This window comes from Callospermophilus lateralis, chromosome 13 (genome assembly GCF_048772815.1).
Source record: "Callospermophilus lateralis isolate mCalLat2 chromosome 13, mCalLat2.hap1, whole genome shotgun sequence".
In the NCBI taxonomy this organism is placed as follows: Eukaryota; Metazoa; Chordata; class Mammalia; order Rodentia; family Sciuridae; genus Callospermophilus; species Callospermophilus lateralis.
Genome location: NC_135317.1, coordinates 5,276,867 through 5,299,783, shown reverse-complemented (window position 1 = coordinate 5,299,783; position 22,917 = coordinate 5,276,867).

Here is a 22,917-nt window from a genome sequence, read left to right as displayed (position 1 = left end):
TACATCTTGGATAAGGGTCTGAGGGATCTCCTCAGCTGGTTTGAGCTTTGGGTTAAATGGTAAGAGGACCTGGTGGAACCCGGTGTGGTCACTGACAGAAGAAGAGAGGAATGAGTGGGTGGAGGGGTACGTGAGTACCTGCTACCTCAGCAAGGTGGAAGTGGTCTTAGGACCAGCGGAGGTTCGGGTTTTTGATCTAGTAATTGGAGGGGATAAATCAGGGTGCTTAAATGGGAGTGACAGCAGAGAGTCTGGAGCAGAAGGTTGATGTTGAGGATCTATTGGAGAAGCATAGTTCAGGATGTGAGTGAAGGAGGGAAAAGGCTTCCACATAGGGGAATCTCCTTTCACCCTTTTGAGCACTTGCAGAAGTTAAAAAGTACATGCAGAATTTGAGGATCTAGAGACTCCTCTGGGGGCCATCTGTTGTGGTTACCTAATTGGTATTATGGCGAAGGATGTATACTGAATTTGATGAAGCATTTGGCTTCCATTAGGCAGCCCCTGTATGCTCACTTCCCCATGACATACAGAAGAAGTCGGCTTTTCCCCCACACAGCCGTGACTGTTTGTGGCTTTGATAGTCCGCCGGGCAAATGTAGTAATCTAGGCTAGCCAAACTGCATCTGGCTCTCGTATCCCTACATCCATAATGTTTGTTTCCATTATCTATGTTACGGAAGGGATTTAATGGAATTTTAGTGGGATCCTCTTCATCAGGGATACCCTAATAGGAAAGACCTATAGCCAGCTGACAAATGTCTGTATGGAGAGATGGCCACCAGTTCCCTAAGGGGGTTGTATGCAAGATAGATTATACTTCTTTTCCAGTAAGATTTGTGATCACCCATCACGGCTGAATGGACTGAGGAGGGTTAGGACTACTGGTGGCCAATGGGAGAGTCTATAGCCTTATCCAAACGGCGAATACACAATTTGAAAGGGTATCCAGTCTTTTCTAGTTTCCTGCCAGAGTCTGGACAGGGCGCAGGCTTGAGATGAGAGGCATGGATCCAGGAAGTGATTTCTTCTACCTTTACCACTGTAGGTGTTATAAGTAGCACCTGCTATGGTCCTTTCTAGCGGGATTCCAGGGATGACACCTGATGACGTCTTACGTAGATGAAGTCTCTTACTTGATATCGATGTAGAGTCCCCTCATCCCCAGGTTGGTAGGCCTTAGCCAGCTGGTTTCACAGGTATTACTGAGTTCTTTCAAGAGCTTTAAGTCTGTCAAGCAAGGGGGGTGGAAGGGATCGTTAGGTGTTAGAGTTGGGGTTAGGTCCCTTACTGGAGGAGGTGCACAATAGAGAATTTCATAGGGGGTGAGATTACACAAAGAAACAGAGGGAGTATCTCTTGCATGCAACATTGCATATGGCAGAAGCATAGTCCAATCTTTTCTTCCGGTCTCTAAGCTTAATTTCGTTAAGGTCTGTTTAATGGCTCTATTGATTCTTCCTACCTGTCCTGAACTCTGGGGTCTATAAGCACAATGTAACTTCCAATTAATCTTCAGGGTTCTGGCTAACCCCTGACTTACCTGGGCCACAAACCCCTGTCTACTATCAGACCCTATTACCTTAGGCAGGCCATATCTTGGAAAAATATCTTCCAGGATCTTCTTGACAACCATTTGCGCTGTTTCTTTTTTCTTTCTTTTCTTTTATTTTTTTTTATTTTATTTTATTTTATTTTTTTGTTGGGAAGGTTTCAATCCATACTGAAAATGTATCAACAAAGACTAGGAGATATTTAAGTTCATACCTTGCTGGCTTAATTTCAGCAAAGTCCACTTCCCAGAATTGTCCTGGTCTGGTTCCTCGTAGGTGCTTTCCTGCAGGAAGCTTGAAAGGGTAATCATTAACCAATATGGACCTGACAGGCTTTTGTTAACCATTCCGTTATTTCATTTTGCTGTGAGTGGGTTAGTTTAAATCTCTGTTCTTGATCCTTCAGGAATGCCTGCAGTTTCTTTGAACCAAGGTGAGTGAGTTGATGTACATTTTCTACTGACATAGTTGGAGCCGTGACTATTGGAATTTTTACTGAAGGATTTAGAAATTCCACTTGGGGGCCTTCAGTGTTAAAAATTATTTTGGCCCGGAGCTTGGTGAGCAGATCTCTGCCTATCAATGGGGCCAGGCATTCTGGGATTACTAGGAAGGAGTGATGGATTTTCCTTTCCCCAGGTCCATGGTCCTCGTAGTTGTATAAGCCTGATATTTACTGCTGTTAGCCCCTTGAACTAGAGACCTTTTATTTGACAGAGCACCAAATGGGGCCTTAAGGGCTGAGTATATTGCCCCTGAATCCACTTCAAAGTTTACTGGGGTCCCCTCCACTTCAAGTTACCCTGAGCTCGGGGAGGAGATCTGAGCCCCAACTCTAGTAGTCATCCTCCAGTGTCAGAATGGCTGGCTAATGTGGCTGTCTATTTCTGGGGCACTCTTTGGCCCTGTGTCCTTTTTATTTACAGTAGGCACATTGATCTGAGGCCAGGGGTGGCCTCTGGCATGGGCCCAAGTATCCCTTCCTGTCTCCCTGTTTCTTAATTTCTGGCCTATTTTTTGTTGTGACCAGGACTTTAGTCAACGCCTTAGTCTGTATTTGTTTCGTTTATCCTCCCTTTGCTCCTTTCTCTTCCTCAGTTTCTCTCTTATAGTATACCTTCTTGGCTTCTCTGACTAAATCTCTCAAAGTCATATCTTGTAATCTATCTAAGCATTGCAACTTTCTTTTAATATCCAGGGCACCATTCCCAATAAAGGCCATCATGACAGATGCCTTTTGATCTTCTGCCTGAGAATCCAAAGGAGTATATCTCCTATATGCCTCCATAATTCTCTCTGGAAACATAGAGGGAGATTCATCAGGCACTTGAATAATCTCTCTTATCTTTGCCAAATTAGTTGGTCGCCTAGTGGCCACTTGGAAACCCGCTATTAGAGCCCGGCGATAAGTGCACAGATTCTCCCTACCTTCAAAGGTGTTGGAGTCCCAGTTGGGTCAGTTCAAGGGATAGCCGGCTTTGATTATGTTGGGAAGTTGTGTGGGTCGCCCACATGGACTGAGGATAATTTTTTCTAGCATGCAGGAGGATTCTCTTTTGTTCCTCTGTCATGAAGAGAGTCCTTAGGAGTTGTTGGCAGTCATCCCAAGTAGGCCGGTGTGAAAACATCAATGACTCAACCAGACCTGTGAGCCGGTGGGTTCCTCGGAAAAAGGGGGATTGTTATTTTTCCAGTTATATAGGTTTGAAGAGAAGAAAGGCCAATAATTGTAGACTTGCATTTTTCCCCCATGGCCATCATCAATCTTTGGCCCATAGGGACGGAAGTGGTGCATCATGGGAGTTCCAGGGTTTTCAATCATTCGCCGCCAGTGAGTTCCTTTAGCCGGGCCAGCTTCCTCTAGTGGAGGAGGGGATGTGTGTTCCATGAGGGAGTTATCTGGAGGGTGCTGGGCCGGCATAGCTTTCTCCAATGGCAGAGAGGCTGAGTTAGCAAAAGGAGAATCACTTAGAGGGTGTTGTGGGTTAGGGGACGAGGGCAGGGGATAAGAAGGGGGAGGAGAGTCCAGTAGAGTCAAATCAGGGAGAACAGATGGTGAATGAGGGGGAGGAGCAGAGGGTTTGAGATATCATGGGGGATGGAGTAGGAGCGGGGGCAGGGGCAAGCAATGGCTTCACCCATAGAGGAAGAGATTTGCAGAGGTCCTATCAAGTTAAGATATATAGCTGTTGATCAGGATAGCTATGTGGCCCCGGCTGAAAGACAATATCTCTGACTTTTTAAATTAGTGGGAAGTAGAATGAGCCTTCTAGGGGCCATCCGAATCCAAAGGTGGGCCATTTTGAGGCACAAAGAGTCTGCCAGGTCCAGCGTTTTACTGAAAAAGAAAGATTCTGAGTCCTTAAACGGAATTTGGTCCAGTGATCAAGGGTCAGGGACAGAGGCATTGAAGTGCTCTGTCCTATAATGAAAGGTACACAAACAGTAAAAGCAACGACACGCGACACAGAAAAGACAAGACAATAAAGACAGGCAATGGACGTCCAACACTGAGACCAGGAAGGAGTAGCTGGCAAAATCCGATGGGCTGGCAATACCGATTCTGAAACAAAATATCACTGAGTCGAGGAGACTATTGTTCCTTGATTTCCCGAGTCCTCTGGGGCGTCCCCCAGGGATGTGCCCTGTGTCTCTGTGACATGTCTCTCAGACACCATCAGAGAGAGCTCAGGCTCTTCATAGCCAGTGATTTTGCCAAGCCCTAACCTGAAATATGAAACCAGAAAGAGGCGCCTTACTTGCCCCAAGAGAAGCCCCTTGGGGTCTCTCGTCCGCCGCTGCCGGAACTCGGTGGAACTCAATATGTAAAGCTCATGCGAGCTTCGGATGAAGAGACCACCAAGAGACTGTCTCATGCAACAGCAAAGGGTTTATTTGGGGTCCAGCATGGTGGGCCTCAGAGCTCACTTGAATAGAGCAGAGAGCCCTGAGAACAGCTTAAGCAGAGCTTATATACTTTCCTTGGAGAGGGAAGGGAGGGAAATTTACTGATGGGTAAGTGCGAGTGGGCGGTTTGCCTGACACCGAGTGAGGGAGTACATTCTGCAGTTTGGCACTTGGGAACAGCACATTTTGGAAAAAAGATTAGCAAATATTTCTCAACAGAGTTTTGTTAAGCATACAGAAAAACAGGAAGTTAAAAGTACCTAATTTATTAAGCTTTCACTACCGACTATCCCTTTTTCACTGGATGTTCTCTTCTACATTCAATCATCCAAGGTACAAGGTCCTATGTCATTGTATATCGATGTATCTGAGACATCTGTGCAGAATGTAATTCAACACTGCGTATCCCAATCAAGGGCCCAATGCCTTTTTGGGCTTCAAATCTTACTTAGATTTCTGTTTTCATACATATATTTCACCTATATATTCTTGTACATATCGCAGGTGACCAATACCATTATTCATCCAGCAGAATGATTTCTAACCCATACCAAACATGTTATTAATCATAACCATACACTGTTCCCTCAATCTATCTTTACAGAAGAGCAGGAGAAGAGTTGGTCTTACAATACAGGAATGTAGGGGATCTTCCACCTGCTGAGAACCTCAAAGGTCCATGCAGAAATGATCTTTGGAGAAGATGTAGGCAGCTATGAAGGACCTGAGTGAGCAAAAGTCATCTTCCATGGCAAACAACCTGGTCAGGATAAAGGGTTGTGTCTGAATCAGCTTCTCTTCTTAATGTCGAGAAGATGGACCAAACCAGGCCTGTGTGGAGATCTGTTCCTGGGTGACTATGGTTGATATACCATTCAAACTTGTGAAAGTGTCACAGGAAGCTCTGAAGAGGGGCCATTCTAGATAAAGCAGGGAGTGGCTCACCGGTGGCTCCTGACAACATCACAGTGTTGTCCAAGGAGACCAGATCTGAGACAGGACAGGCTATTTCAGGAGAACATAGTATGGCCCATCAGTCAGAGGACACTCCGGAGAGTCACAGACCTACTTGTTGGAAGGAGGTACCTTTGTGGGTGTGGGTGTGGTTGTGGTTTTGTGGTTTTGTATCATGTTCTGAGAATAGATAGGAAATTCGGTTTGTTTGGTATGGAGTGGACTGTTTCTAGTAAGTCGTTTAACAAGGCGAGTGTTTCTATATCTGTGTATCCCATTGTGTCCGTGGTTGTAGACTTTAGAAAAGAGAATGCATCAATGGATATGTCGTGTCTAGTAGAAAGATTCCCATCATTCATTGTGCCCCATTAATGAATGGACTGTAGCTTGTCTTATCGATGGGCAACCCCTGATATATAACTAAGTTCCTGATGTTCCTGAATTCTGGCATCTCTCCAGAATAGGCCCATGGTTTTGTGTCCAGGATATATACCAACTCCAAGCTCTGTGACATGGCCATGAACTGGATAGCTGAAGGGAATGGCGAGCATCTCAGAAAACTCAGATATCAATGTGACTAGGAGAGTCTCCGTGGAGACACCCTGCTTTGGGCCTTTTGCTTACCAATTGTTCTGTTGCCCTGAATGTCAGGAAGGTCTTTGCCTCAGGCTACCCCTTTTGAAGCCTGAAGAAAAAAGTTTTCAAATGGAAATGAATGGGCATACCTGTGGCTCTTTGCTTAATTGCTTTTGGATTGTCTAAATAGCCCTTTGGCCCTGTGTGAGGCTGTGGCTTAGATTCTCAGCACCTGATGGATCTAAAAAAAGATCCCATGTGTGCATCCAAACCAAAATGGCCCAAAGAGCAGTAATTGGGATGAAGTCACTCGCCTTCCTCTGTAAGGTTCCTGACCTTCATCAAGTGAGAATAGGGATCCTTTGGGTCAGATGAGTACTTCAAAACATGCAGAGGCTAGGCCATTGGTGCTTGGGTTTTGTCATGACTCCAATTTACATTAAGAATCTAAACCCCACAGGCAATAGGCCTCAAATTGGTAAAGTGGAGAAGTATTAAGGGCAGGCCTATTTGATCACTCCTGGTTCACAGAAAGTGTGTCCAAGCCACCTCGACTTTAGGGAAATGAGGGGCAAGGGCGCTTATTTTGGACAGTGTCTTGGTCTGCGCCCCTCATGGAAACCTCCAGCCAGAGGTTATGATAAGTGTCTATATGGAAGAACATGAGGGCCATGTTTGAGAGATTTGGTTTTAATTGTGGTCATTTGTGTGGCTATTGGAAGTGATGACTGGGTCCACCTGATCTTGAACTCTGTTGTAATTCCTCTTAGAGACTGAATTCTGGACCTGACCTCAGAGAAGTATTGCAATGAATATTCTTGAAATTTTAGGAGGCCAAGCATGAGAATCGCTCTTGCAACCTGAGTTCTAGGCCCAGTTTCGCTTTCCACTGAGCTCGGGGAATCTAAGCCAGGATATCACATGATTTTATTTAAAAGACTTGGCAGCCATAGTTGAGAGTCCAAACACAAATGGACCTCACATTGTAGTCCTCAATGGGCCTGGATTAATGTGACCTCTTGGCCACTCTTTAGGAAGGCTTGCCTGTGAGTGTTCTCCAGAGCTTTCTTTGAAATGAGCTTCCTCACCATTTAATGGTTCCTGAATAAATTGAAACCCACAGTGCCTCTAACTTCATCCTTGAAAAATGGCTAGATAAATACCATGAAATTTTTGAAATTTCCATGACCAGGTGGCACTGGAGAACTTTGGATATCTTGTTGCTGAACATGAGTGTACCAGAGAGTGCCTTGATTGACTGGGTTTCGTGAAAATGGTGTAGAACAGAGATGCCAGTAAGTTGGAGCCTGCTGAGTAGTGGGTGTAGAGCAGTGGACTGTAGGTGTGTGAATAAATATTTTTATTTGATAGGACCACCTGGATCTGCCATTAGCTTCCAAAATACTTGAGACTGACATAGTGCAGTCAGCAGACCCTTATATGTAAAGGCATCTTTTTATATGGAGAGGTTTCAGGGCAATGTTCAGAGTCAGGTGCTATAGTCAAGGGGGAAAGCTCTGTGCGACAGAATCCTGGTTCATACATTCTCATGGAGACCTTGACCAACCACACGTGAAAGAACTCCCTCCAGCATTGTGTACCAGTTGAACTTCTTGTATTTCGTGAAGCCAATACCAAACTTCCAGTGCAGCAGTAAAATCACCTCGAAAAATGGAGGATGACCAAATGGCTTCACAGACCACACGGGAAGACACTTAGCTCCCAGTGGCCACAGTTAATTTACAAAGAGAGAATTCAGAACTTCTGCCTCATATTCGTTAGAAAATAAGGAACCATGTCCTCCAGGTAACATAAATGCTGACCCAGATATGATGGTGTCACTACAAATAAAGCTAAATCTCCTGACAATTACATATATTTTGTGCCCAACCTCAGAGGAAGTTTCTCAAGAAGTCTTTAGGGCAGCAGAGCTCCAAGTTTCTGAAGTGTTTACCATCTCCCTTACTTTTGGAAACTGTTCTACCACGTCCAGTGTTGTGAACTCCTGAGCAATTTCCATTCCACATATGTATTTACAGATTTTCTAACTCCTCTCCTCATTTTTATTCAACACTTGTACATTACAATTTCTTCAGTTTATGGACATAATAGGATATATTTTTTCATCCACAAGTTCACAAATTTGTAGGCATTTGGTTCACTTTCAATCACTTTCTACTTCAGAACACATGTATTCCTCCATGATACTTTACTTTTCTTTTCACTAGACTTCTTTCTAAACACATTATTTTTGATTCCATAATCATTTTTGAAACAAATCTCACACACTCTTCATAATAAACTGTAACCCTAATATTACCATTTGATATATAACTATTTGGAATGAATGAATATATATCAATATAAGATTTTTGATATATTTCCAGATGTAAATTCAATCCATTATTTAAAGTTGGAAGCAGTTATATACTTTAATCACGAATATGGTCAATTCATGCATCATCTCTATAATCATCAAAAGAGGGTACACCTATTTGTATCCCCAGTACTAATTCATAAGTTTTCAGAATTTTGCTCCCCATAATGGTGGAAGAAATACTCATGTCACCTGATCTACACATACATTTACCACAGTAGTATTCTGGACACAAAATACAAAGGTCACACTTATGATTGTTCCAAAGCCTAAATGGAAAGTGAGCATGGATTACTAATAACACCCATGTCCAGGTTGCCTAATGCTCTCAAATATCAATCCTATTGGTGACTACATGTTTGTTTCTTCTTAAGATTATATATTCAACCTCAAGCCTGTGGAAAATATCTAATCCTATAACTGACTTTATACTTTTCCTGATTTCCTAATGTCCCTATTGATATCTGCTTTCCAACATATTTTCCCCAGTTCATCATTGTGACAGTCTCTTCACATGTGCTGACATTCACATTCTCTCTCTAACTGAAAGCCTATTACTAAAGAACCTTTGGTCCAACTCCTAGACTCACTCTTCTTCCTAAACATACTGACTATCTTCCTAAATCTACAAATTATCCCTTTTTGACTGGATGTTCTCTTCTACATTCAATCATCCAATGTACACGGTCCTATGCCATTGTGTATCAATTTATCTGATACCTTGGTGCAGAACATAATTCAAGCTAAGTATACCAATCAAAGGCCCAATGCCTTTCTGCGCTTCAAATCTTTCCTAGATCTCTGTTCTCATACATATATTTCATGTCTATATTCTTATAAATATCACAGGTTCCCAATACTATTATTCATCCAGCAGAATGATTCCTAACCCAAATCGAACATGGTTTTAACCCTAACCATACACTGTTCACTTAATCTCACTTTATAGAAGAGCAGGGACAGAGTTGGTCTTACAATACAGTAAGGTAGTGGATCTTCCACCTGCTGAGAACCTCAAAAGTCCATGCAGAAATAATCCCTGGAGAAGATGTAGGCAGCTACGAAGAACCTGAGAGAGCAAAAGTCATTTTCCATGGCAAACAACCCGGTCAGGATGAAAGGATGTGTCTGAATCAGCCTCTCTCTTCTTAATGTAGGGAAGAAGGACAAAATCATTCTGGGTGGAGAGCTGTTTTCAGGCAATTATGGTTTCCATACCATTCTAACTTCTTAAAGTGTCACAGGAAGTAGGGGCAGCCTCCATCTCAGAGACCATACCAAGCAACTGTTAGGACAAAGAGGTGACCAAGGCAGTGACCACATTCAGTTCCTGAAGAAAGTGACCTCACCTACTTCCTTGGTGATGAAACTCTCTGGACTTGGGATCCAGGAAGCCAGGCACACAGAGCCAGTACCAGTCCCAGTTCCAGTGAGCTCACTTGTTTGGTTTTACAAAGGAGAGAGTCAGTCTTTCTTGGTACCTACTGATGTGAGGGTGGCCAAATGCCAGGACAGCTCTGAAGAGGGGCCTTTCCTAAGAGGACAGAAAGTGGCTCACTGCTGGCTCCTGACAACTTCACAGAGGTGACAAAGGAGACCAGATCTATGACAGGAAAGGCCATTTTTGAGGAACATCATATGGCATATAGTCAGAGGACACTCCGGATAGTCACAGACCTACTTGGGGGAAAATGTGCCTTGGTGTGTGTGGACGACAGTTTGTGGTTTTGTCTCATGTTCTGAGAATAAGTAAAAAAGTCGGTTTGTTTGTTTTGGAGTGGAATGTTTCTAATAAGTCTTTGACAAGGCGAGTGTTTCTATGTATGTGTATCCCCCTGTCTCCGTAGTTGTAGACATTAGAAAAAAGAATGCTGCAATGGGTGTGTCCTGTCCAGTAGAAAGCTTCCCAGCATTCATCTTGCCCAATTTATGAATGGACTGCAGCTTGCCTTATCCATGTTCAAGACATACCATCATGCTAAATTCCTGTATTCTTCCTGAATTCTGGCCACTCTCCATTTTGTCCTCATGATTTTGTGTCCAAGATATGTACCACCTCCAAGCTCTGTGACATGGCCATGTACTGGATAGCTGAAGGGAATGGCGAGCATCTCAGAAAACTCCAATATCAGTGTGTACAGGGAGTCTCAGTGGAGAAACCCTGCTTTGAGCCTTTTGCTTACCTATTGTTCTGTTGCCCTGAATGTCAGGAAGGTCTTTGCCTCAGACCACCCTTTGTGAAGCCTGAAGAGAACAGTTTTCAAATGGAAATGAATGGGCATCACCTGTGGCTCTTTGCTTAATTGCTTTGGAAAGGGATGTGTCTGAATCAGCATCTTGGCCCTGTGTGAGGTTGTGGCTTAGATTCTTACCACCAGATGGATCTAAAGAAAGATACCATATGTGCATCCAAAACCAAAATGGCAAAAAGAGCAGTCATTGTAGATGAAGACACTCACCTTCCTCTGTAAGGTTCCTGACTTACATCAAGTGAGAATAGGGATCCTTTGGGTCAAATGAGTTCTTCAAAGCCCTGCAGAGGCTACCTCTTAGGTGCTTGGGTTTTCTCATGACTCCAATTCACATAAAGAATCTAAACCCTACAGTCAGTAGGCCTCAGATTGGAGAAGTGAAGCAATATTAACCACAGGTCTATTTGATCACTCCTGATTCACAGGAAGGTTGTACAGGCCACCCTGACTTTAGGCAAATGAGGGGCAAGTGAGCTTATTTTGGACACTGTCATGGGCTGCGCCCTTCATGGAAACCTCCAGCCAGAGGTAATGATGAGTGTCTATATGGAAGAAGATGAGATCCATGTGTGAGTGTTTTGGTTTTAATTGTTGTCATTTGTGTGGTGGTTGGAAGAGATGACTGGGTCCACCTGGGTTTGAACTCTGGTGTGATTCCCCTAAGATACTGAGTTTTGGAAATGACCTCAGAGAAGTATTGCCATGAATTTTGTTGGGATATTAGGAGGCCATGCATGAGCATCACCCATGCATGACAGTAGGCCTCAAATTGGAGAAGCAAAACTTGTTGTCCAAATCCTTTACTCATTCTTTTTTCTAATCCTACTGAATATCTTCCTAATGCTACCGACTATACCTTTTTGACTGGATGTTTTCTTTGACATTCAGTCATCCAAGATATAAGGTCCTGTGCCATTGTATATCGATTTATCTGAGACACCTCTGCAGAACTGAATTCAAATCAAAGTATCACAATCAAGGGCCCTATGTTCTTCTGGGATTCAAATCTTACCTAGGCTTCTGTTTTCATACTTATATTTCACCTATATATCCATGTTATCCATGTTGGATCTGTGGATGATATATATTTCATGATGTATTTTCTACTCATCTGATATACATATACATTTCATCTCAGTAATATTCCTCACACAAAATACAAGCGTCACACTTATGATTGTACCAAAGCCTAAATTGAATGTGACCATGTATTACTAACAACATCCATATCCTTGTTCCCTACTGCTCTCAAATATCATTCCTATTGGTGAGTACATATTTGTTTCTTCCTAAGATTATATATTCAACCTCAACCCTTTTAAAAATGTCTTTTCCTATCACACACTTTGTACTTTGCCTGATTTCCTAATGTCTCTATTGATATCTGCTTTCCTACACATTTTCTCCAGTTAATCATTGTGAATGACACTTCACATGTGTTGACATTGACATTCTCTCTCTAACGGAATCAACATTGCTAAAGAACTTCTGGTCCAAATGCTTTACTCACTTGTCATTTGAAACCTACCAACTATCTTTCTAATCCTATCGACTATCCCTGTTTGAGTGGATGTTCTCTTCTAAATTCAGTGATCAAAGGTACAAGGTCCTCTGCCATTGATTATTTATTTACCTGAAACATCTGTGCAAAACCTAATTCAAAGCTAAGTAAACCAATCAAGTGCCCAATGACCTTCTGTGCTTCAAATCGTTCCTAGTTTTCTATTTTCATACTTATATTTCACCTCTATAATCTTATAAATATTGCAGGTTCCCAATACCATTATTCATCCAGCAGAATGATTTCTAACCCAAATCGAACATGTTATTAACTATAACCATACACTGTTCCCTCAATCTAACTTTTCAAAAGAGCAGGGAAAGAGTTGGTCTTACAATACAGCAATGTAGGGATCTTCCACCTGGTGAGAACTTCAAACGTCCATTCAGAAATGATCCCTGTAGAAAATGTAGGGAGCTATGAAGGACCTGAGAGAGTAAGAGTCATCTTCCATTGCAAAAAACCTGGTCACGATGAAGGGTTGTGTCTGAATCAGCCTCTATCTTCTTAATATAGAGAAGATAGACCAAAGAAGGACTGTGTGAACAGCTGTTCCTGAGTGCCTATGGTTGATAAAGAATTCTAACTTGTGAAAGTGTCACAGGAAGTAGGGACAGACTCTATCTCATGGGACACTTGGAAGCAAGTCTTAGGACAATGTGTTTGCCAAGGCAGTGACCTCATTCAATTCCTGAAGGAAGTGACTTAACCTCACTTCCTTGGTGATGGAACTTTCTGAACATGGGATCCAGGAAGCCAGGCACACAGAGCCAGTCCAGTCCCAGTCCCAGTGTTCTCACTTGATTGGATTTATCAAGGACAGAGGCAGCCTTTCTTGGTACCTACTTATGTGAGGATGGCCAAATGCCAGGAAAGCTCTGAAGAGAGGCCTTTCCTGAGAAACCAGGTAGTGGCTCACGCATGGCTCCTGTCAACTTCAAAGAGTTGGACAAGGAGAACAGATCTGAGACAGGACAGGCCATTTCGGGGGAACATAGTATGGCCCACCAGTCAGAGGACACTCCGGATTGTCACAGACCTACTTGAGGGAAGGATGTGCCTTTGTGGGTGTGGGTGTGGGTTTCTGGTTTTGTCTCATGTTCTGAGAATAGGTAAGAAAGGCTGTTTGTTTTGTTTGGAGTGAACTGATTCTAGTAATTCATTTGACAAGGCGAGAGTTTCTGGGTCTGTGTATCCCACTGTGTCCGTGGTTGTAGACATTAGAAAATAGAATGCATCAATGGATGTGTCCTGTCTAGTGGAAAACTTCCCAGGATTATTCTTACACAATTTTTGAATGGACTGCTGCTTGACTTTTGGATGGGCAACATCTACAATATTTCTAAGTTCTTGATTACTTCCTGAATTCTGGCAACTCTCCAGAATAGGCTCATGGTGTTGTGTCCAATATATGTACCACCTCCAAGCTTTGTGACAAGGCCATGTACTGGATAGCTGAAGGGAATGGGGGCATCTCAGAAAACTCAGATATCAGTGTGACCAGGAAAGTCTCAATGGAGAAACTCTGCTTTGGGCCTTTTGCTTACCTATTGTTCTGTTGCACTGAATGTCAGAAAGGTCTTTGCCTCAGGCCACCCCTTTGTGAAGCCAGAAGAAAACAGTTTTCAAATGGAAATGAATGGGCATCACCTGTGGCACTTTGCTTAATTGCTTTGGAAAAAGTTGTGTCTGAATCAGGCTCTAGGTCCTGTATGAGCCTGTGGCTTAGATTCTCAGCACATGATGGATGTAAAGAAAGATTCCATGTGTGCATCCAAAACCAAATTGGCCAAAAGAGCAGTCCTTGTGGAAGAATTTTCTCGCCTTCCTCTATAAGGTTTCTGACCTCCATCAAGTGAGAATTGGAACATTTGCTTCAAATGAGTTCTTCAAAGCCCTGCAGCGGCTAGCCCATAGGTGCTTGGGTTTTGCCAGAATACAAATCACATAAAGAATCTATAACTCATGATAAGTAGCCCTCAAATTGGAGAAGCAGAGCAGTATTTACAGCAGGCCTATTTGATCACTCCTGGTTCCCTGGACGAGTGTCCAGGCCACCCTGACTTTAGGCAAATGAGGGGCAAAGGAGTATATTTTGGACACTGTCTTGGGCTGCACCCCTTTTGGAAACCTCCAGCCAGAGGTTATGATCAGTGTCTATATGGAAGAAGATTATAGCCATGTGGAAGTGTTTTGGTTTTAATTGTGGTCATTTGTGTGGCGGTTGGAAGAGATGACTGGGTCCACCTGGCCTTGAACTCTGGTGTGATTTCCCTTAGAGACTGAGTTCTGGAACTGACGTCAGAGAAGTATTGCCAAGAATTTTGTTGGAATTTTAGGAGGCTTTATCAAGAGTTTACCTTGGAAACTGAGATGTAGTCCCAGGGTGGCTTTTCACAGAGCACTGGGAATCTCAGCCTGGATATCACATGATTTTATTCTGAAAGACTTGGCAGCCATAGTTGAGAGTGAAAACACACATGGATATCACATTTTAGACCTCAATGGGCCTGGATTCCTGTGATATTTTGGCCACTATTTGGGAAGCCTTGCCTGTGAGAGTTCTCCAGATAATTCATTGAAATGAGCTTCCTCACCATTTAATGGTTCCAGAGTGAATTGAAACCCACAGTGACTCAACTTCATTCTTGAAAAATGGCTAGATAAATACCATGGAATTTTTAAAATTCCAGTGACCAGGTGGCACTGGAGAATTTTTGTATATACTGTGGCTGATCATGAGTATACCAGACAGTGCCTTGATTGACTGGTTTTCATGAAAATGGTGCAGAACAGAGATGCTAGGAAGTTGGAGCCTGCTGAGGAGTGGGCCTAGAGCAGTGGTGGGCAGGTGTGTGATAAAACATCTGTGGTGGGGCCATGTGGATCTCCCATTGGTGTCCAAATGGCTTGTGACTACCATTGTGCAGCCAGCAGACCATTATATGTAAAGGCATCTTGTTATACGGAGAGGTTTCAGGTCAATGTTTGGAATCAGGTTCCTATGGTCAAGGGGGCAAGCTATGAGGGATATAAGCCTGGTTGGTGCATTTTCCTGCAGACCATAACCTACCAGGCATGACAGAACTCCCTCATGCACCGGGTATAGTATATATAATTCATCCACAATTTCACAAATTTCTAGGCTTTTGTTTCATTTTAAAACACTTTCTTCTTCAGAACACATGTATTCCTCCATGTTTTTTGACTGGTCTTTTCATGAGACTTCTCTCCAAATACATTATTTTCAATTTCCATGATCACTTTTGAAGCAAAACTCACACACACTTCATGATAATCCATAACCCTAATATTATCAGTAGATGTATTGCTGGTTGGAATGAATGATTGTATATCAATATATGATTTCTTATATATTTTCATATATCAATTCAATCCATTATTTAAAGTGGGGCCAGTTATTTTATTTATTCACAATGTGGTCTCTTCATGCATCATCTGTATTTTCATAGACACAGGGTACACCTCTTTGTACCCCCAATACTAATTTATAGGACTTCAAATCATTGCTCCCAGAAATGCTGGAAGAAATACTCATGTCACCTGATCTACATATACATTTTATCACAGTAATATTCTGGACACAAAATGCAAAGTTCACAATTATGATTGTACCAAAGCCTCAAAAGAAAGTGATCATGGATTACTAAAAACATCCGTGTCCAGGTTGCCCAGTGCTCTCAAATGTCAATCCTAGATATTTGTTTCATCCTAACATTACATATTCAAACTCAACCCTGTTCAAAGTGTCTAATACTATCACTCAATTTATACTTTGCCATATTTTGTAATATCTCTATTGTTATCTGCTTTCCTACATATTTTCCTGAGTTCATCATTGTGACTGAATCTTCATATGTGCTGATATTTACATTCACTCTCTAACTGAAACCCTATTGCTAAAGAACTTTCGGTCCAAATCCAATACTCACTCTTCTTCCTAAACATACCGACTATCTTTCTAATGCTACCGACTATCCCTTTTTGACTGGACGTTCTCTTCCACAATCAATCATGCAATGTACAAGGTCCTGTGCCATTGTATATGGATTTATCTGAGACATCTGTGCAGAACGTAATTCAACACTAAGTATCACAATCAAGTTCTCAATGCTCTTTTGGGCTTCAAATCTTAGATTTATGGTTTTCATACATATATCTCACCTATATATTATTATAAATATCGCAGGTTCCTAATACCATTATTCATCCAGAAGAATGATTCATAACACAATTCAAACATGTTATTAACCCTAACTATACACACTTCCCTAATCTAACTTTACAGAAGAGCAGAAACAGAGTTGGTCTTACAGTACAGGAAGGTAGAGGATCTTCCACCTGCTGAGAACCTCTAAGGTCTTTTCAGAAATGATCCCTGGAAAAGATGTAGGCAGCTATGGAGGACCTGAGTCAGCAAATGTCATCTTCCATGGAAAACAACCTGGTCAGGATGAAGGGTTGTGTCGGAATCAGCCACTCTCTTCTTAATGTCAAGAAGATGGACCAAACCAGGCCTGTGAGGAGAGCTGTTCCCGGGTGCCTATGTTTGATATACCATTATAACTTGTGAAAGTGTCACAGGAAGTAGGTGCAGCCTCCATCTAATTTGACCCTTGGAAGCAACTGTTAGGATATAGTTGTTGCCAAGGTAGTGACCTCATTCAGTTCCTAAAGGAAGTGACCTCACTTCACTTCTTTAGTGATGGAACTCTCTGAACTTGTAATCCAGGAAGAAAGGCACCAAGAGCCACTCCCAGTCAAAGTCCCAGTGGTCAAACTTGTTTGTATTTATCAAGGATAGAGTCAGTCTTTCTTGGTACCTACTGATGTGATGATGGCCAAAAGCCAGGAAGGTCTGAAGAGGGGATTTTCCTGTTAAAGCAGGTGGTGGCTCACCTCTGGCTCTTGACACCTTCACAGAGTTGGCCACAGAGACCAGATCTGATATAGGACAGCCCATTATGGGGGAATATATTATGGCCCACCAGTCAAAGAACACTCCGTATTGTCACAGACCTACTTGGGGGTTTGTGTGGGTGTGGGTGTGGGTTTGTGGTTTTGTCTCATGTTCTGAGAATAGGAAGGAAAGTCGATTTGTTTGGTTTGGTGTGAATTGTTTCTAGTAAGTCGTTTGAAAAGGTGAGTGTTTCAATGTCTGTGTATCCCACTGTGTTCCTGGTTGTAGAAATTAGAAAAGATAATACATCAATACATGTGTCCTTTTTAATAAAAATCTTCCCAGCATTCATCCTGCCAAATTTATGAATGGTCTGCACTTGCCTTATGGATGGGCAACACCTAATATCTTCCTAAGTTCCTGTTTTCTTCCTGAATTCTGGCCTATCTCCAAAATAGGCTCATGGTTTTGTGTCCAAGATATGTACCACCTCCAAGCTCTATGACATGGCCATGTACTGGATAGCTGAAGGGAATGGTGTTCATCTCAGAAAACTCAGATATCAGTGTTACCAGGAAAGTCTCAGTGGAGAAACCCTGCTTTGGGCCTTTTGCTTACCAATTGTTCTGTTGCCATGAATGTCAGGAAGGTCTTGCCTCAGGCCACCCCTTTGTAAAGCCTGAAGAAAACAGTTTTTAAATGGAAATGAGTGGACATCACCTGTGGCTCTTTGCTTAATTGTTTTGGAAAGGGATGTGTCTGAATCAGCCTCTTGGCCCTGTGTGAGGCTGTCGCTTAGATTCTCAGCACCTGATGGATCTAATGAAAAATCTCATGTGTGCATCCAAAACCAAAATAGCCAAATGAACTGTCATTGTGGATGAAGTCTCTCGCCTTCCTCTGTAAGGTTGCTGACCTCAATCATTGAGAATAGAGATCCTTTGGGTTAAATGAGTTCTTCAAATACCTGCATAGTCTAGCCCATAGGTGCTTGGGTTTCCTCATGACTCCATTAACAAAAAGAATCTAAACCCCAGTAGGCCTCAAAAAGGAGAAACAGAGCAGTATTAACTGCAGGCCTCTTTGATCACTCATGGTTCACAGAAAGGGTGTCCTGGCCACACTGACTTTAGGAAAATGGAGGCAAGGGAGCTTATTTTGGACACTCTCTTTGGATGCGCCCCTCATGAAAACCAACAGCCTGAGGTTATGTTGAGTGTCTATATGGAAGAAGATGAGGGCCATGTGGGAGTGTTTTGGTTTTAATTGTGGTCATTTGTGTGGCTGTAGGAAGAGATGACTGGGTCTACCTGGGCTTGAACACTGGTGTGATTCCCCTAAAGACTGTGTTCTGGAACTGACCTCAAAGAAGTATTGCTGTGTATTGTGTTGGGATTTTAGGAGGCCACGCATGAGAGTTGCCCTTGGAAACTGAGATCTAGGCCCAGGGTTGCTTTCCACAAAGCACTGGGAATCTCAGGAAAGATATCACATGATTTTATTCTTAAAGACGTGGCAGCCATAGTTGCAAGTAAAAACACACATGGACATCACATTGTGGACCTCAATGGGCCTGGCTTCATGTGACCTTTTGGACTGTTTTTGGGAAGCCTTGCCTGTTAATGTTTTCCAGAGCTTTCATTGAAATGAGCTTCCTCTCCATTTAATGGTTCCTGAATTAATTGAAACGCACAGTGCCTCCAATGTCATTGTTGAAAAATGGCTAGATAAATACCATTAAATTTTTGAATTCCCATGACCAGGTGGCACTGGAAAAACTTTGTATGTCCTATTGATGATCATGAGTGTACCAGAGAGTTCCTTGATTGACTGGTGTTTATGAAAATTGTGTTAGAAGAGATATGCCAGTAATTTGGAACCTGATGAGTAGTCGGCCTAGAGCAGTGGTGTGCAGGTGTGTGTTAAAACATCTGTGGTGGGGTCATGTGGATCTGCCAGTGGCTTCCAAATGATTTGTGACTGACATAGTGCAGCCCCTAGACCCTTGTATGTAAAGGCATCATGTTATATGGAGAGGTTTCAGTGCAATGTTTAGAATCAGATGTCTATGGTCAAGGGGGCAAGCTATGTGGGATAGAAGCCTGGTTGGTGCATTCTCTTGCAGACCCTTACCCACCACACGTGACAGAACTCCCTCCAGCACTGTGTCCAAGTTGAACTCCTTGTATTATGAGAAGCAAATTCCAAACTCCCAGTGCAGCTGCAAGAAACACCACGAAAAGTGGAGGTTGATTAAATGACTTCACAGTCCCCACTGGGAGACACATAGCCCCCAGTGGCAACAGTTTAATTACAAAGAGAGAATTCAGCACTGCTGCATCTCTTCCATTGAAAAATAAAAAACCATGTCCTCCAGGTCACATAGATGCAGACCAAGATTTGATGGTCTCACTACAATGGAAGCTAAACCTCCTGACAACAACATATATTTCAAGTGCCCAACCTCAGAGGCAGTTTCTCAAGAAATCTTTAGGCTGGCAGAACTCCATGTTTGTGGAGTTTTTACCCTGTCCCTTACTTTTGGAAACTCCTCTACCACCTCCAAGTTTGTGAACTCTTAAGTTTTTTCCATTCCAGATGTGTATTCACAGATTTTCTAACTCTTCTCCTCTAATTGTGTCTTACTTAGGGTGAAGGTAATGTCAAGGCATTGTTCTGAATGAGAGTGGGAAGATTTTTGGGTAGCACATATTTGCGTACACATTGCATTCTTTTTCCAATTTTCCATTCAAAATACTGAATCCCTGAATGTCAGGGGTAGAAGAAATTCTCCTTCATAGAATAGCCTGACACAAGAAACAGCACCCAGGGAGACATCCTGTCTTGGAGACATCCTGTAGCCATCTGTGTCCCTGAGACATCCTGTGGCCATCTGTCTTCTTGAAATATCCTGAGGTTATCTCACCTTGTGAAGACATCCAGGAACTGCCAATAAGAGAGCTTTCCCATCTCCAGCATATAAATTCCCCTGTGTGAACAATGAATTTTGCAGCTTGATCAGAACTCCTGTCTTGTTGTCATCTCTCGTGTCTCTTGTCTCTTCATTTCTCCCCATCTAGGTTCGCTGCCCACGTTGATGTGTCCTGTCAGCCGGGACATCTAGCGCCCATTGACTGGGGCTTGAGCCTTTGAGTGATAGGGAACCCCGTTCTCCTGGAAGACTTGGTCAAGCGGAGCTCTCGATTGCCTCAGCAGACACCACCGAGAGACAGATCCAGGAGGCGAGTGGGGATAACGCACGGGGAGTGACCCACCATGGGACAAGCAGTTTCGTCACATGATTTGTTTTGTCACGCCTGAAGGAGTCTTTCAAGACATGGGGGGGTGTGTGTTAAGAAAAAGGACTTAATTTTTTTTTTTTCATACATAGGAGAATTGTGTCCATGATTTCCCCTTGAAGGGAACATTGATAGTAAAAGATAGCTTAGAGTAGGAGACTGTTTAAAAGATTATTATGAATCCTTTGGCCAGAAAAAATGCCTGTTCCCACCTTTTCTTCCTGGAAATTAATTAATGAATTTCTTAAAAGTTCACCCTTTGACAATGGTACCTTAAAACTTTTCAGGATTGGGGAAGAGACTATGCAAAAGACCTCTTGTCCCCCCTCGCATGCCCATCAGTTAGTATAGACATAGACCATTCTCTGTCTCCCCAGGACCCTGGGAACCTTCCTGGTCCCCCTCAAAATACCACCCTAATGAATAGGGCTCAAATGGTTACCAACCACCTTTATCCAGTTTAAAATCTTGGAGACACATTGATCCCTGGAGAGGAGGCTAACTTGGAGAAGGAATCAGCTCCCTATGATTCAGAAGACCCGCCACCTCTTAGGACCCTGCCACAGCCTATAGGACTTACATATCCACCTCCCTCCTATATCTCTCTTGCCTTTTGTGCTCTGGCCCTTCAGGGGCCAAATCCCCACACCAGATATTTTTCCCTACTTCCCTTGCCTAACCTGGCTCCCTTGGGAGAGTCTCTCCAACATAGACTGAAAGAGATCCAACTTTTAAAAGAATTAAGATCCCTTGACTCTGAGCTCTGTTCATTAGCCTTAGGCATAGAGTCAATGCAAGCTGGCCCAAGGTGGTCTAAAACAAAGGCTAAGCCACTCCACAGGACTGTTCTTGCCTTCCCAGTCACCTGCAGTCAGATAGATAAGCCTGCCAAGGTTGAGGTCAAAGACTTAGACGAGGATCAAGAGGAAGAAGTGTGGGAAATGGATCAAGGAGATCAGGACTCAGAGGATGAGGAGTTCACCCCTCGGAAGGAAGGAACCCAGAGTGTCTACAAAAAATTAAGCCTGCATTTTCTTGAAAAAATGCTCACTATGGACCCACTGCGCCCTACACGTAGGCTGTATTAGAAAGCCACAGCACACAATGTCTTACTAACAATGATTGGAAATTTTTAGACCAAGCTACCCTCAGTGCCGGAGACTTCCTGTTATGGAATGCAGATTTCAAAGAGCACCATCAGGAAACCACTCAAAAAAATTTAACTAAGTCCTCCTCTAATTCCTGGACTTATGTTAAGATAGTGGGCAATGCGCCTTTTGACACTAAAACTAAACAGGCACGTTTTTCTGCTGGACTTTTGGCGCAGATTCAGATGGCTGGCTTACATGCTTGGAGTTGCCTCCCTCAAAAGCCCTCCGCTACCACTTTCCTGGCAAAAATTCGACAAGGGCCCGACAAGCCTTATAGCGACTTTGTTCCCCGGCTTAATCTACCTGCGGCATGCTTGCTTGGACCAAGTGAAAGTGAAAACACCTTTGTAAAACACCTTGCCTTAGAAAACGCCAACCTGGCATGTCAGGATGTTCTTTGAACACATAAGGATAAAGTGAAACTTTGTGACTTTATTAGACTCTGTGCAGGGGTGGGTGTAGCCCTTGCCATGGGTCTCGCCCTAGGTGCTGCCTTTACCAAGGCCTTTCACAATCCTGGCTCACGTACTTGCTTGACTTGTAAACAACCTGGCCATTTTGTACGTGAGTGTCCGACAGGCAAACAAAGCTTAGGAATAGTGTCTCCTTAAACTGGGGCTAAAAAGCCCCCAGCTACCCTTTGCCATAGATGTGGTAAAGGTCATCACTGGTGAGTGAGTGTAGATCTAAGACAAATGCCCTCAACAGCCTATCGAATAGTCCTTCTCCACAATTGCCTCCCTCCAATTAGCCATCCCAGGCAGCGCAGGATTGGATCTTTTTGCCGCCACCAATACAATATTGGACTCAATGCAAAGGCCTCAGATAATACCCACTGGAATTATGGGTCCCCCTCCATCTCATATGTGTGCCCTTATTCTTGAAAGAGCCTCTACTACCTTACAAGGTGTTCAGGTCTTCCCTGGCATTTATGATAATGATTGCACTGGAGAAATAAAAATACTGGCCACAGATATTAATAGAGTTGTGGCCATCCCAGCAGGAACAACACTTGCCAATTAATACTCCTTCCCTTGGATTCAGGAGGCACTTCCACCACCCAAACCTACCGAGGGGGACTACCTCCTTGGGCTCCTCTGAGGTATATTGGGTTCAGCCCATTTCTCACAATAGACCCACCCTTATCTTACTTATATAAGGAAAGAAATTCCAAGGAATTCTTTTTACTGGTGCTGATGCCACAATTATTTCTCAAAAATTCTGGCCAACAGGTTTGCCCCTCACCCCATCCTTGACAGACCTTAAAGACCTTAAAGTCAAAAAATCCTCTGGTCAGCTCTAGGGCTCTTAGCTGGACTGATAAAGAGGGTAATAAGGGAACTGTCACTCCTTTCTTTGTTCCTGA